Genomic DNA, 12,141 nt, shown 5'->3' on the forward strand with positions numbered 1-12,141 from the left:
ACAGGATGACTCACAACCATCTGTAATGGGATCTGATGCCTTCTTCTGGTGTGTCTGAAAATAATAAATTAAATAAATAAATCTTTAAAAAGAGAGAGAGAGAGAGAGAGAGAGAGAGAGAGAGAGAGAGAGAGAGAGAGAGAGAGAATGCGAATTTAGGGGCTGAGAGATGAGGGTTAGCAACACTTGCTGTTCTTCCAGAGGACCCAAGTTCGGTTCACCAACATCCATGGTAAGTGGCTTACAACTGCTTTTATATCTAGCTCCAGGAGATCTGATGCCTTCTTCTGGTCTCCAAGAGTACCTGTATACATATGGTGGACACTACCAAAGGCACACATGCACATATATAAATAAAAATAAATCTATTCCTAGCTGCTTGGGATGCTGAAATGGGCATTCACTTGACCTAAGGTGGTTAAGACCAATGTAGTGCCAGGGAAGTGTTAGTGATCCCCCCGCCCCCCCCCCCCCAAAAAAAAACAGGCAGGAGCCAATCTGATGCAACCCACAGCAGGTTTTTTATTTTATTTGGTTTTATTTTATTCAAGCTAGTCTGGGCCCCTCCAATGCACCATTGTCATGAGGACAGTTTTGATTGGGGGAGCTCTGAATATCTATTGGGGCAAGGCTTTATGGTAAGCAACAAGTGTGTGTGGAGGGAGGTAAGTGTGCAAGCCTCTAATTGGAGAGCTACTTTGGTCTTTAACATACTTGACTGGTGCTGGGAGTTATATCATAACCTTGATTTCTGCTTCTCTCTGCATTGGTGGTCATTAGGTTACAATGGAGATGAAGCTCTGTTGAGGTAATAACCTGGAGATGCTGGTCTTACTGGGGATATTAACCTAGAAACTGGAGCAAGGCTCAGGTTTTGTTGGGAGGCTACTTGGAAATGAATGCTAGGTACCAGTTTGTTTGTTTACCTGAATTCAAACTTAGGTCAGGTTCTCTAAAATGGAGTCTGAACTTAGAAGATTTGACCTCTCACCCACCAACCCCCTTTCTCTTGAGACTAGAAGGCCCGTGAATCTTCATGAAAAAAGTAACAGGACTATGTCTTTGTGATGTCCCTGGGGAATGGGTAGGGGCCCATCAGTGGGAAACAGGAGGGAGTCTTGAGGCTGAATTCTCCTCCTGTTGGCCAGGGTCTTCAATTGCAAATGGATGTGCAGTAGATCCATGCTTCAATTCTGTAGCACAGGGACCCTTCCAGTGAAGCTCTAGTGTCTCTTGACCAGAGCCAAGTTGGTGGCACTCCAGAGGTGGACCTGTTTTATGAAAAGCACAAAGTTTAAGCCAAACATGTTTGTGTACCCATTGGACACCCTTTAAGCCACATAATAATTAGTAATTGTCTGTTTCTGTAATAACTTATGACAGTAGATGAACCAAACATAACTTCAAAAGGGATGAGGTACAGGGACTGTACTCTATAAAGGATGAAGAGAAGAGTCACCCAGTTACCGTCAGTCTCTAAGGTCAACTTAGTTAAGGTTTCTTTTAGTGTTCTATTTATCTTCTCTACCTGTTCCGAACTCTAGGGTCTGCAAGCACAATGAAGTTTCCAATCAACCCACAGAATATTAGCTAATCTCTAACCTACCTGGGACACAAAAGTAGGTCCATTGCCTGACCCTAAAAGCTTAGAAAGACCCTAACATTGAAGAATTTCTTTTAATAGTTTCTTTGTTACTGTATCTACATTCTCATATTCAGTTGGAAAAGTCTCAGTCCATCCTGAAAGGGTATCTATAAACATTAGCAAATATTTGTATCCTAATTTTTTTGGTGTTTACCTCCATGAAGTTCATTATCCCATTCCCTGATAGACTCCTAGCTTGGTCCTCCAGTATTAAGTACTGAGGTTCTTCTTATTGGCAACTGACAGGCCTTTCAGCTTTTAACATTTTCAGCTGCGTTTGAATTGGCATCTCTAATTCTGATGTGGGACCAGTAGACTAAATCCTGAATTCTCCAAGGTCCCGTGTATGAAGAACAATAGGTCTTTTTCAGTATGCTTATATCCATTTTCTCTAGTACAATTAGTTTGTAGTCAGCTGTCCTCCATCATCTCTTATGACACTGATACATGGGCAGACTTTTGGCCCAGATCACATCTTCTGTCTGGTCAGAGAGTGTGGGAACTCCTGGGTCTAAGACAATCAAGGACCTGAGGGTCCCATTTTTTAGGGCCACCCACTGTGCTGTTTTGTTGCCCTCTGGGATGGAGTTTAGTCCTTCCTTCTGCCATCAGAAGTCCTTTCTATAAATAGCCCCACAGATATAAGCTTTAGCAAAGGCACACCCACCATCTGTCTTTTGTCTTTTCTCATCTCTGATGCCTTGGTCAGAGCTATGAGTTCAGTTTTCTGGTCGGACATTCCTGTCAAGAGTGGCTCTGGCCACATGATCTCGGTGTTTGGGACCACTGCTGCCTCAGCTCACTTCTGTCCATCCTGAATGAGGCTGTTGCCACTGGTGAACCATGTTACCTCTGCATCTATCTGAGTAGGCATGCAGAGGCCCGTCGATCAAGCTCAGGGTCAGGCAGAAGGGCAATTGAAAAGTTATCCTGGGGGCATTCAATTGAGAGGCTGGCAATGAGTCATTCTGGCATTATCTTTAACCAGGAGGTCATTGCTGCACTGATATGTAAATAGGGGGGGCCCAGTTTCTAGCAATTGGTAACAGATTCACCATTGGCTGATGACAGGGCCCGGAGTCTGAGTATGCATCCCCCGGAGGTCACCTGTAGTAGCAGAGTAAGACTTTCTTAGCAGAGGCTCAGTAATCTGAAATTTTCAGGGCCTCTAAGAAGTCCTGGGTTTTTGTTTAGTTTCTGTTTTCACTGGGAAGTCATTTATAAACTGATGAGGAGACTTTATCTCCAGGTTTTAGCGAGACAGAATGTTTAACTTTATTATTAATAATAAAGCTGGTGGGTTTCCCTTATACTTTTAGGGTTATCTTGAGGTGGGGGAGGGGCACTTTGGTCTTCTGGACCCCTGTTGTCTGTCCCCTTCTTCTGAAGCTGCTTTAGGCGTATGCTACAATCTTCTGCTGTGGCTGTGGCTACCAACAGGCTCTTTGCCAGATCTTGAGTCTGTTCCTTCTGTCCTCTTATCTGCTTCTCCTCTGTGGTCTCTCTTCCATTGAATTCTCTCTCTCTCTCTCTCTCTCTCTCTCTCTCTCTCTCTCTCTCTCTCTCTCTCGCTATCACTAAGTCCCTTAAACTCCTTTTTTCCTAACCTCTCAATCCTCTGGAACTTTCTCTTCATATCTGGTGCTGCCTGATTAATAAAAGCTAGAGCAACTGCCATCTTTGTTTCTGGTGATTCAGGGTCCATGGGCGTGTATTTTCGAAATGCTTCTATGACCCTCTCTAAAGAAAGCTGTATGACATTCTCTGCCTAATGTCACACATTCTGGCCAAATTTGTGGGCCATCTTGCACCCACCCTGAGACCTGCCAACAGAGTCTGGCAGGAGACCAAGAGCCTCCTCTCACCTTCAATGGAAATCCCAGTTTGGGTGAATTCGGGGGAAGCAACCATCAACAGTTGCTTGGTTACTGGCAGGCTCCCCTGTGGGGCCAGGAACCAGCTTCCTGGCTTCTTCTGTGGTGAAGGAAACCTGTAGAATGTGGTAGAGCTAGCTTGTCTCATGCTAATATGTCCATCAAAGTCATCTTTTTAAAGTTACCTGTCAAAGTCACCTTACAATGAGAAACACAAACACAACACACAAAAACACAAGTATAACCTTTCCTCTCTATTGGGCAGAAACAAGAAACACAACCAGAAAGTGATACTAATGAAAAAACCTCTCTATGCCACCTAAAAGCCATGTCTAACCTTTTCCCTCTATCAGGCAGAAATGAGAAACAACCAGAAAGTGATATACATGCACACAAGAAAAGAACCAGATTGGTGGGTCTCTCTCAGCTCCCCTGAGCCCATGCCCACCCTAGACTAAAACTCAGGAAGTCTCCTGGCCCTGCCATAGCCATAGTTTTCAGATATATCTATCCCTATCTGCAACTAGATGCGGGTACAGAATCAAGTCCTTGTTCCCAGAAAGATATTGGACCACTTAGAATCAGTGAACAGAGACAGGCACAACCAGAAACAAAAACCAGCCAAGAACTAGAAAAAGATACAATCCACAAAACCAAGAATGTCACCACTCAGAATCTGTGACCAGAGACAGCCAGCAACAAAAACAAAACCAGAGACACAGCCCGCAGTAACAGGAATCAACCAGAAGGTGGAGCTCACACATGACAACCTGCAGTACTGCACAGATGTTTACTCAGACCTGGAAAAATTACTATGGCAACATAAGTCATTAATCTTTACACAAGTTTTCATTCTGTTCTGTAGATCTCATAGAAAGCTTCTAACATTCAGACACATTAGCCACCACACAAATCACAAGCTTTTGTGCCACCGTGCAAGTACTCATCTGCTCAGACCACGTAGGAAAAAAGCTTTTGATACTCAGATTCTTCAGCATGGCTAAAATCTAGAAGAATTACCATGGCAACACAAGCCACCAGGTTTCACACAAATAAACCATCTCAGCATGTCTAGAAGAGTTACCACGTTTACCTGTACACAGGCTTGCTCCTGTTCTGCTCTGCAGATCTCATAGAAAGCTCAGACAAATTCAGCTCTTAGATAGGCAAGAAGCAGCGAGTTTAACAGAATGTTACAGACATAAAGACACAAATACCCAGACTAGTTTTGCCTGCTTAGAAACCCTCCAGATTGGTAGTCTTTGTGTCATGGGGAACTTCCTGTCCAGTGCACCAAAATGTAGTTTCAAGGAAGTATTAGTGATTCCCCCCACCCCTGTAGACAGGAGCTGATCTGATATATTTCACAGCAGGGCCTTTATTTTATTAGAGTTAGCTTGGGGTCCTCCAACACACCATTGTCATACAGGATAGTTTTGGTGGAGGGGGGAGCCTGAGAATCTATGGGGCAAGGCTTAATGTTAAGCAGCAAGGGGGCAAAGGGGATACTGTGTGGACATCTAATTGGAGAGCTACTGTGGCCTTTAACATACTTGACTGGTGCTGGAAGTTATATCATAACCTTGATTTCTGCTTCTCTCTGCATTGGTGGTCATTAGGTCACGATAGGCTTGTAACCTGGAGGTGAAGATCTGTTGAGGTAATAACCTGGAGATGCTGGTCTTGCTGGGGATTAGTGTAGAAACTGGAGCTAGGCTCTGGTTTTGTTGGGAGGCAACTTGGAAACTAATGCTAGGTACAAGCCTGTTAGTTTACCTGAGTTCAAACTTAGGTCAGATTCTCTAAAATGGAGTCTGAACTTAAAAGATTTGGTCTCTCACCATCATGGGCTCATTGCAAGACTGAGTCCCCAAAATGTAAGGGAGGTATCTTAAGTTTGGTTTTTGTTTTTTTTGCTAAAGATACACCAGGACCAAGGCAACTCTTATAAAGGCAAACATTTAATTGGGGTGGGCTTACAATTTTAGAGTTTCAGTCCATTATCATCATGGCAAGAAAGTATGGCAGGGTGCAGGCAGACATGGTGCTGGAGGAGCTGAGAGTTCTACATCTTCACCAGCTTTCTGTTTTCTATGGTTTCCTTCGCTACCTAAGCTTTGCTTTACCTGGAACTTGCTCTGTACCAGGCTAGCCTTGAGCTCAGATCTGCTTGTCTCTGTCTACTGGGATTAAAGGTGTGTACCACCATTCCCAGACCCAAGCATTTCATTAGTTCCTTTCTTGCAAGATCTTTATAAATTCTGGATTGTACCACATTTCCGATATAGTCAAGATGACAACTGGGAATAGCCCATCACAGGAAGTTTCTGTCTAAAAGACAAACAAACCCAAAGCCAGGTGTGAGAGAACATGCCTGTATACCTGTAATCTTATCACTAGGCAGTTCAAAGCCATTTTTAGCTATCTATAAAGTTTGAGGTTAGCTATGCTACTGAAGACCTTGTTTTTAAAAATAAACGAACAAGCACAACTCTAAAAGTGGCAGAAGCCAGAGTTTAGAAACATATATATATATATATATATATATATATGCTTTACTATAGAAAATGTAGAGAACATGATGTACATGCAAGTGAAGGGAGCTTGTTATCCACGGGCTTATGTTCTTGAAAGCACAAGAATGTCCAGAGACCACTGAAAAATAAAAATTTCAAGGAAATTTTAGTTTATTCAGACATATTCTGCTAAATTAATTTGCTAACTGTGAAATGCTATCGTTATATTGCACTTTTGCTTGGTTATTATACATGCCATCGTCTGAAGAGTGTTAGCATTTTGTCTAAGCTCTGCCCCACAGTTACCTATAAAAGGGGCTGTTTGCCCTCTCTGCTCTGTCTTGCTTTTGCCGTCTTGCTTCCAGGCTGTCCACTGTCCCTTCCCCCTCTCTCCATTCTCTTCCCCCCTCTCTCTCCATTTGCTCATGGCCGGCCTCTACTTCTCTACTACTCCTCTTTGCCCTCTCTGTCTCTGTCTCTGTTTCTGTCTCTGTCTCTGTCTCTCTCTCTCTCTCTCTCTCTGTCTTTATCTGTCTCTACTACCCTCTCAGCTCCCCTCCCTATGTACTAAATAAACTTTATTCTATACTATACCATCCTGTCCTGTGGCTGGTCACTCAGGGGAAGGGATGCGTTAGCATGGGCCCCCTGAAGCACCCTCTTCCCCCATACCTGGCTATACATCCACCAAATATATTCCCTCTCTCCTTATCTTTTTATAAACACAACAAAGAGTATTAGAATATTACACACAAACAGTAGAATGACTGCTAAGTTTTGTAGGGATCTTTTCAAAAACAAAATTTATTACTTCCAAGGAATTCAATCATTTCCAGACCGTAACTGAGATGACTGGTGGGGATTTCTGACACTTTACTGTAGCAGGATTACTAATGCTTCTTGGGTGTGGCACCAAAGACAAACATGTGTCCTTCATTTGCCTGATTACATATTACCCACCATTGTTTACAAAAAGATGAAAAATGGTTTAACTAATATCAAGGGTAATAAAAAATACCCACAGTCTAGATTATTTTTTCTCATACAATATATCATATATCCTGATTATAGTTTCCTCCCTCAACTCCTTCCAGTTCCTCCCCACCTCTGGGTCCACTCCCTTTCTGTTTCTCAGATAAAAAAGAACAGATTTCTTAGACATAACAGCCAAATCTAAACAAAGTAAGATAAAGCAAGACCATCATATTGAGGTTGGACAAGTCAACCCAACAGAAGGAAAAGAGTTCTAATAGCAGGCACAAGAATCAGAAACCTACTTGTTCTCACAGCCAGGAGTCCCCTAAAAGTACTAAGCTAAAAGCTTTTATGTAAACGCAGAGAACCTGGTACAAACCCGTGTAGACCCTGCGCTTGCTGCTTCGGTCTTTGTGAGTTCATAGGCGCCTTGCTTAGTTGAGATACAGAGGCCTTTTTCTCCTGGCATCCTCCAACCCTCGGGCTCTTGCACTCGTTCCATTCCCTCTTCTGAGGGCTCTCCTGAGCTCTGAGGGGAGGGATTTGATGTAGACATCTCATTTAGACCCTTTCTCTGTGTCATGTCTGGCTGTGGGTCTCTGTATTTGCTCCCATCTACTGCAAAAAGAAGCTTCTCTGGTGGTGACTGTATAAGGCACTGACCTGCGAGCATACATAGCCCTCCCCCCAAATTCCTGACTGGCAGAAACAAGAGAGATAAAACAACGTGTGTAGCCGTAGCGAAGTCTGGCGGTATTTTTTCTGTTAAGCATCACAACAAGAAACTGGAATGCAGAAAGACCCTCAGGTTCTATTACCACAGAACCAAGTAGAATATTCTTTCCTTCCCACAGACCCTGTCACTGTCAAACCTAAGCACTGTTGTCCAACCATAAAATGCTGGTGGTAGGGAAGATTCACCAATATTGGTTTACAATTATCGTAGCCATTGGACCTCTCGATATACACCTGTGTTGTAGAGCCCAGGCAACTCTTCCCACAGTGTTGTACTTAAGGGTTTGACTTGAAATAATAAAGATTTTTAAACTATCCCCCACAGTCCCTGCCGTGAGGGCCAGTGCACCTCACAAAAGAATAACATCACATGTTATGGGAAAGTAGTCCAGCCATAGACCACCTGGCCTCGATAAGGCCTGGCCGAACATAAGCCATCTGGCCTCATTAAGGCCTGACTTACCAGCTCTGAGAAAAAAAGAGTTGGGGTCAGCTCACCCCAGAGGCAGGGTGGCCAGGAGTTGGACTGAGCCCAAGCTAGATCATGTGTGCCAATGTAAACAAACCAGTGAAATTGCTTTGCTTTGTGTGACTGTTGCCAACTGCCTATGTAATTTTCCTTATAAATCCCTTCCCCTAATTGGGCTCGGGGTCGACTCCTCTGTCTCCTGTGTGAGATACATGTCGTCCCCAAAGCTCTGGTTCCTCAAATACACCTCTTGTTCAATACATCAAGACCGGTTTCTCATGAGTTCTTGGGGGTTGCATCATCTCGAGATTTGAGTGGGGGGTCTTCCCCACCCCGCTGGTCTTTCAGACTAACTTTACTGAGTCATGAGATTTTCCCTTTGATATAATTTGTAATGTGCATTCATCAAAAACACTCTACACTTCACTAGGGTTTAGTTTTTATTCCTATTTTTAACATGGATAGATTGCAGAAGTATGTTCAGTTCTGTGATCTATGCATCATTTGGCCTAGAAATCTTTTATATATATATATATGTGTGTGTGTGTGTGTGTGTGTGTGTGTGTGTGTGTGTGTGTGTGTATGTGTGTGTATATATATGTATATATATTATATTTTTGTTTTTTGGTTTTTTTTTATATATCTTATTTTTCAGAGCCTTTAAGTCCTGAGATAATTATCAACTTTAAAGGAATGGTAGAAGTAGGATCCCCACAGAAGGAAGGAAAAAAATATCTTTCACACATACAACCCACACAGAATAATAATTAACTTTTTTCAAATTAAAAAATTGACCTTGAAGTAACCAACTAAATGGAGAAGAAAATTTAACAGGGAATTAAAACATTAGTGTTTTAATTTCATATCTGTGTAATAAAACACTCTAACTCGAAGTTTTGGAAGACAGGGTTTATTTGACCCACAACGCCAGGCTCTAATACGTTATGGAAGGAAGTAAAGGCAAACGCAAACAGGAATATGAAATGAGGTTTGCTTCCCATCCCTCAGAGAACTGTCTCCCACTAAAGAGCTAACTTCACAAAGGAAGTATAGCAGGGGCCATGGAGGATGCTGCTCACTGTGGGGCTTTCAGTCTGAGTTATACTGTGAGAGATTTCTGATACAGTTCAGGAACCCCTGCCTAGTGGTTATATCACTCACAATGGGCTGGGCCCTCCTACATCAATTAACAATCGAGAGAGACTCCCACAGATGTGTCTGCAGGCACATTTGATCTAGCTAATTCTTCGATTAAGGCTTTCTTTTTAGATAGTGCTAGACTGTGCCAATTAGCAGTTAAAGCGAACCAGAACCATTAATTTAAGACATATTAGTGCGATCAATAACTGGGTAAATTCTCAGAGGGTGTATTTACCTGTCTTTAAAGATCTATTGGAGCTACAGATTGATATGGACCATTTACCTATCATGTGTAGTGCTTTGGGTCAAATCCCTTGAGTCAGAAAGGGAGAACCAGAGAAAGGAGATGGGGGAGTGATGGAGGGAGGGAAATTGGGAGGAATGGAGGAGAGGGGGGTATTATTATTAAAAAACAGTTTAGAGTAGTAGTCTGTATTGAATGGAAATGAATTGACTCATGTAAACGAACTTTATTAAAACCAGTAGTGCTACTGGATATGGTAGTATACCTTTAATCCCAGGATTTAGAAGACAGAGGCAATTGTACTTCTGAGTTTGAGGCCAGCCTGTGTCTACATTGGGAGTACCAGGGCTAAACATGGCTACATTGTAAGAACCTACAAAAACAAAGAAAGAAAGAAAGAAAGAAAGAAAGAAAGAAAGAAAGAAAGAAAGAAAGAGAGAGAGAGAGGGAGGGGGAAGGGAGGGAGGGAGGGAGAGAGAGAGAGAGAGAGAGAGAGAGAGAGAGAGAGAGAGAGAGAGAAAGAAAGAAAGAAAGAAAGAAAGAAAGAAAGAAAGAAAGGAAAATAACAGAAAAAGGAAAACACCAGGGAGGGCATGGTGGTGGTGCATACCTTTAATCTCAGCACTTGGGAGGTAGAGACAGACAAATCTCTGTGAGTTTGAGACCAACTTTGTCTACAAAGTTAGTTCCAGGGTGGCAAGGGCTACACAGTGAGACCTTGTTTCAAAATAAATAAGTGAATGAATAAAACAACGAACCAAGAAAAAAGAAATTAAATGAAAATTAGTAGTACTTTTAGCATCAAATATCTGGATCAAAGGATTCAAATGTCTTTACTGTCTTTGGGCTCTCTCCTTTTTTTTTTTTTTCCTTATTAATCTTTGGTTTACTTCTTTTGCTTTGTTGATTACTATGACCACTTCTGAGCTGGAGTATTTCAAGGTTACAAAATTAGCTGTTGCTATCTGCTGTGTTCCCATTATCCCCAGAGGGTAAGGGAGCCTCTCCTGATAGCTGAATTTACGTATGCTAAGCACTGAAAGCTCTCAGATGGGTGTTCAATAGGGACACCAAAACCAATTGCTGGGGAGTATGAAGTTTAACAACAGAGGTATTAATGCCGGGGACACACAGACAGACAACAGTAAGATGAGAGTTGAGAGTTCAGGTCTCAGCAACTGAGACAGCATGGCTAGGGTTCTGAAGAGAAGTATCAGATCCCATAGAGACAATTACAAATCTCTTCCTATATATACCTGAGGGAAGTTTTACATTACGAACCTGCAGCTAGGATTTCCAGGGATGGAGCTGAGAAGAGGATGAAGGATATTTAGCCACCAACACCTACTTTTTAAGTAAGTCCACTTCCCAAATGTGTCTTGGTTAGGGTTTTATTGCTGTGAAGAGATATCACAATCTTGGCAACTATTATAAAAGAAAACATCTAATGGGACTGGCTTGCGGTTTCCGAGTTTTAGTCCATTATCATTGTGGCGGGAAGCATGGCAGTGCGCAGGCAGACATGGTGCTGGAGAGTTCTACATCTTTATCTGAAGGCAGTAGGGTGTGACTCTGTGACTGAATGCAAGCTTGAGCATAGGAGACCTCAAAGCCTGCCCCCAGAGTGACGCACTTCCTTTAACAAGGCATCCACTCCAACAAGGCCACACCTCCTAATTAGTGCCACTTGCTAGGGGCCAAGCATTGAAACACAGAGTCTAGGAGAGATGGGGAGGGGTAATAACCTATTCAAACCGCCACAAGGTAAAAGATCCTAGTACCTGGAAGTTTGTTGACTAAGAATTCACAGACAGAGTCACCGTGGGTGCCTGCCAATCAGTATCCGAGCAAAGGGAAAGACTGCTGCCTGTATTGTGGTCTGACTACCAACCCGATTCCCACTTTACATCTACATTGTGACAAACAAAAATCCTTGAAAAACCAGCAAAACTTCATCAAGTCATGCCTGATACTTTGTTTCGCTCCTACACTGCTCACCTGTTTTTCTTCCTATCTTGTTTCCTAGGGAACTTCTCTCTCCATCTCTAAATTCTACAAGAACGGCAATTATAAGAAGGTCTTATTTTTGTTCTCGCCAGCTTACCTTGCTTACCTATTTCAGTAGCAGCAGTAAAGGTGTCAGGATCGTTTAAAAGAATGCTTCCTTTCTATTTAAAACGTTTGGCTTCTTTTTTTCTTTAAAAACTTCTCATTGTGCAAGTTCCACTTTGCAAGGTACTATATTATGCAAGGACGTTTGAACACAAATACATAATGTACACGGAACCTATTTCCCCATACCCACTCCTTCCCTGTTCTCTGTCATCCGGTTAGTTCCCTTTGGGCCTCTGGACAGCTTTTTTTCCCTTTTATTTTGTACACACATAATTTTATGCATCTGAGAGTGACTTATTTAACTCAACACGATTTTCTCCAGCTCCAAACGACATAACTTCATTCTGTACAGCTGAACAATGTCTGTCATGTTTCTAGGGCATTCCTCAACCACTCTGTCATTCCTCCGTGGTTGCTAGGTTGATTCC

The 12,141-nt window shown here is 42.5% G+C and overlaps 1 long non-coding RNA gene across 1 annotated transcript; it reads right to left on the bottom strand.

Moving 5' to 3' along the window:
- Positions 1-500: 500 nt before the first annotated feature.
- On the bottom strand, positions 501-11,816 carry LOC148003675 (uncharacterized). The gene is made up of 4 exons (XR_015629955.1): positions 11,712-11,816; positions 6,107-6,174; positions 3,511-3,635; positions 501-1,271 (listed from the first exon to the last, which is right to left on the bottom strand). It is a non-coding gene; the product is annotated as an uncharacterized LOC148003675 (long non-coding RNA).
- Between the last annotated feature and the right edge of the window lie 325 nt (positions 11,817-12,141).

Source organism: Rattus norvegicus, chromosome 9, assembly GCF_021556685.1.
Source record: "Rattus norvegicus strain SHRSP/BbbUtx chromosome 9, alternate assembly SHRSP_T2T, whole genome shotgun sequence".
Lineage (NCBI taxonomy): Eukaryota > Metazoa > Chordata > Mammalia > Rodentia > Muridae > Rattus > Rattus norvegicus.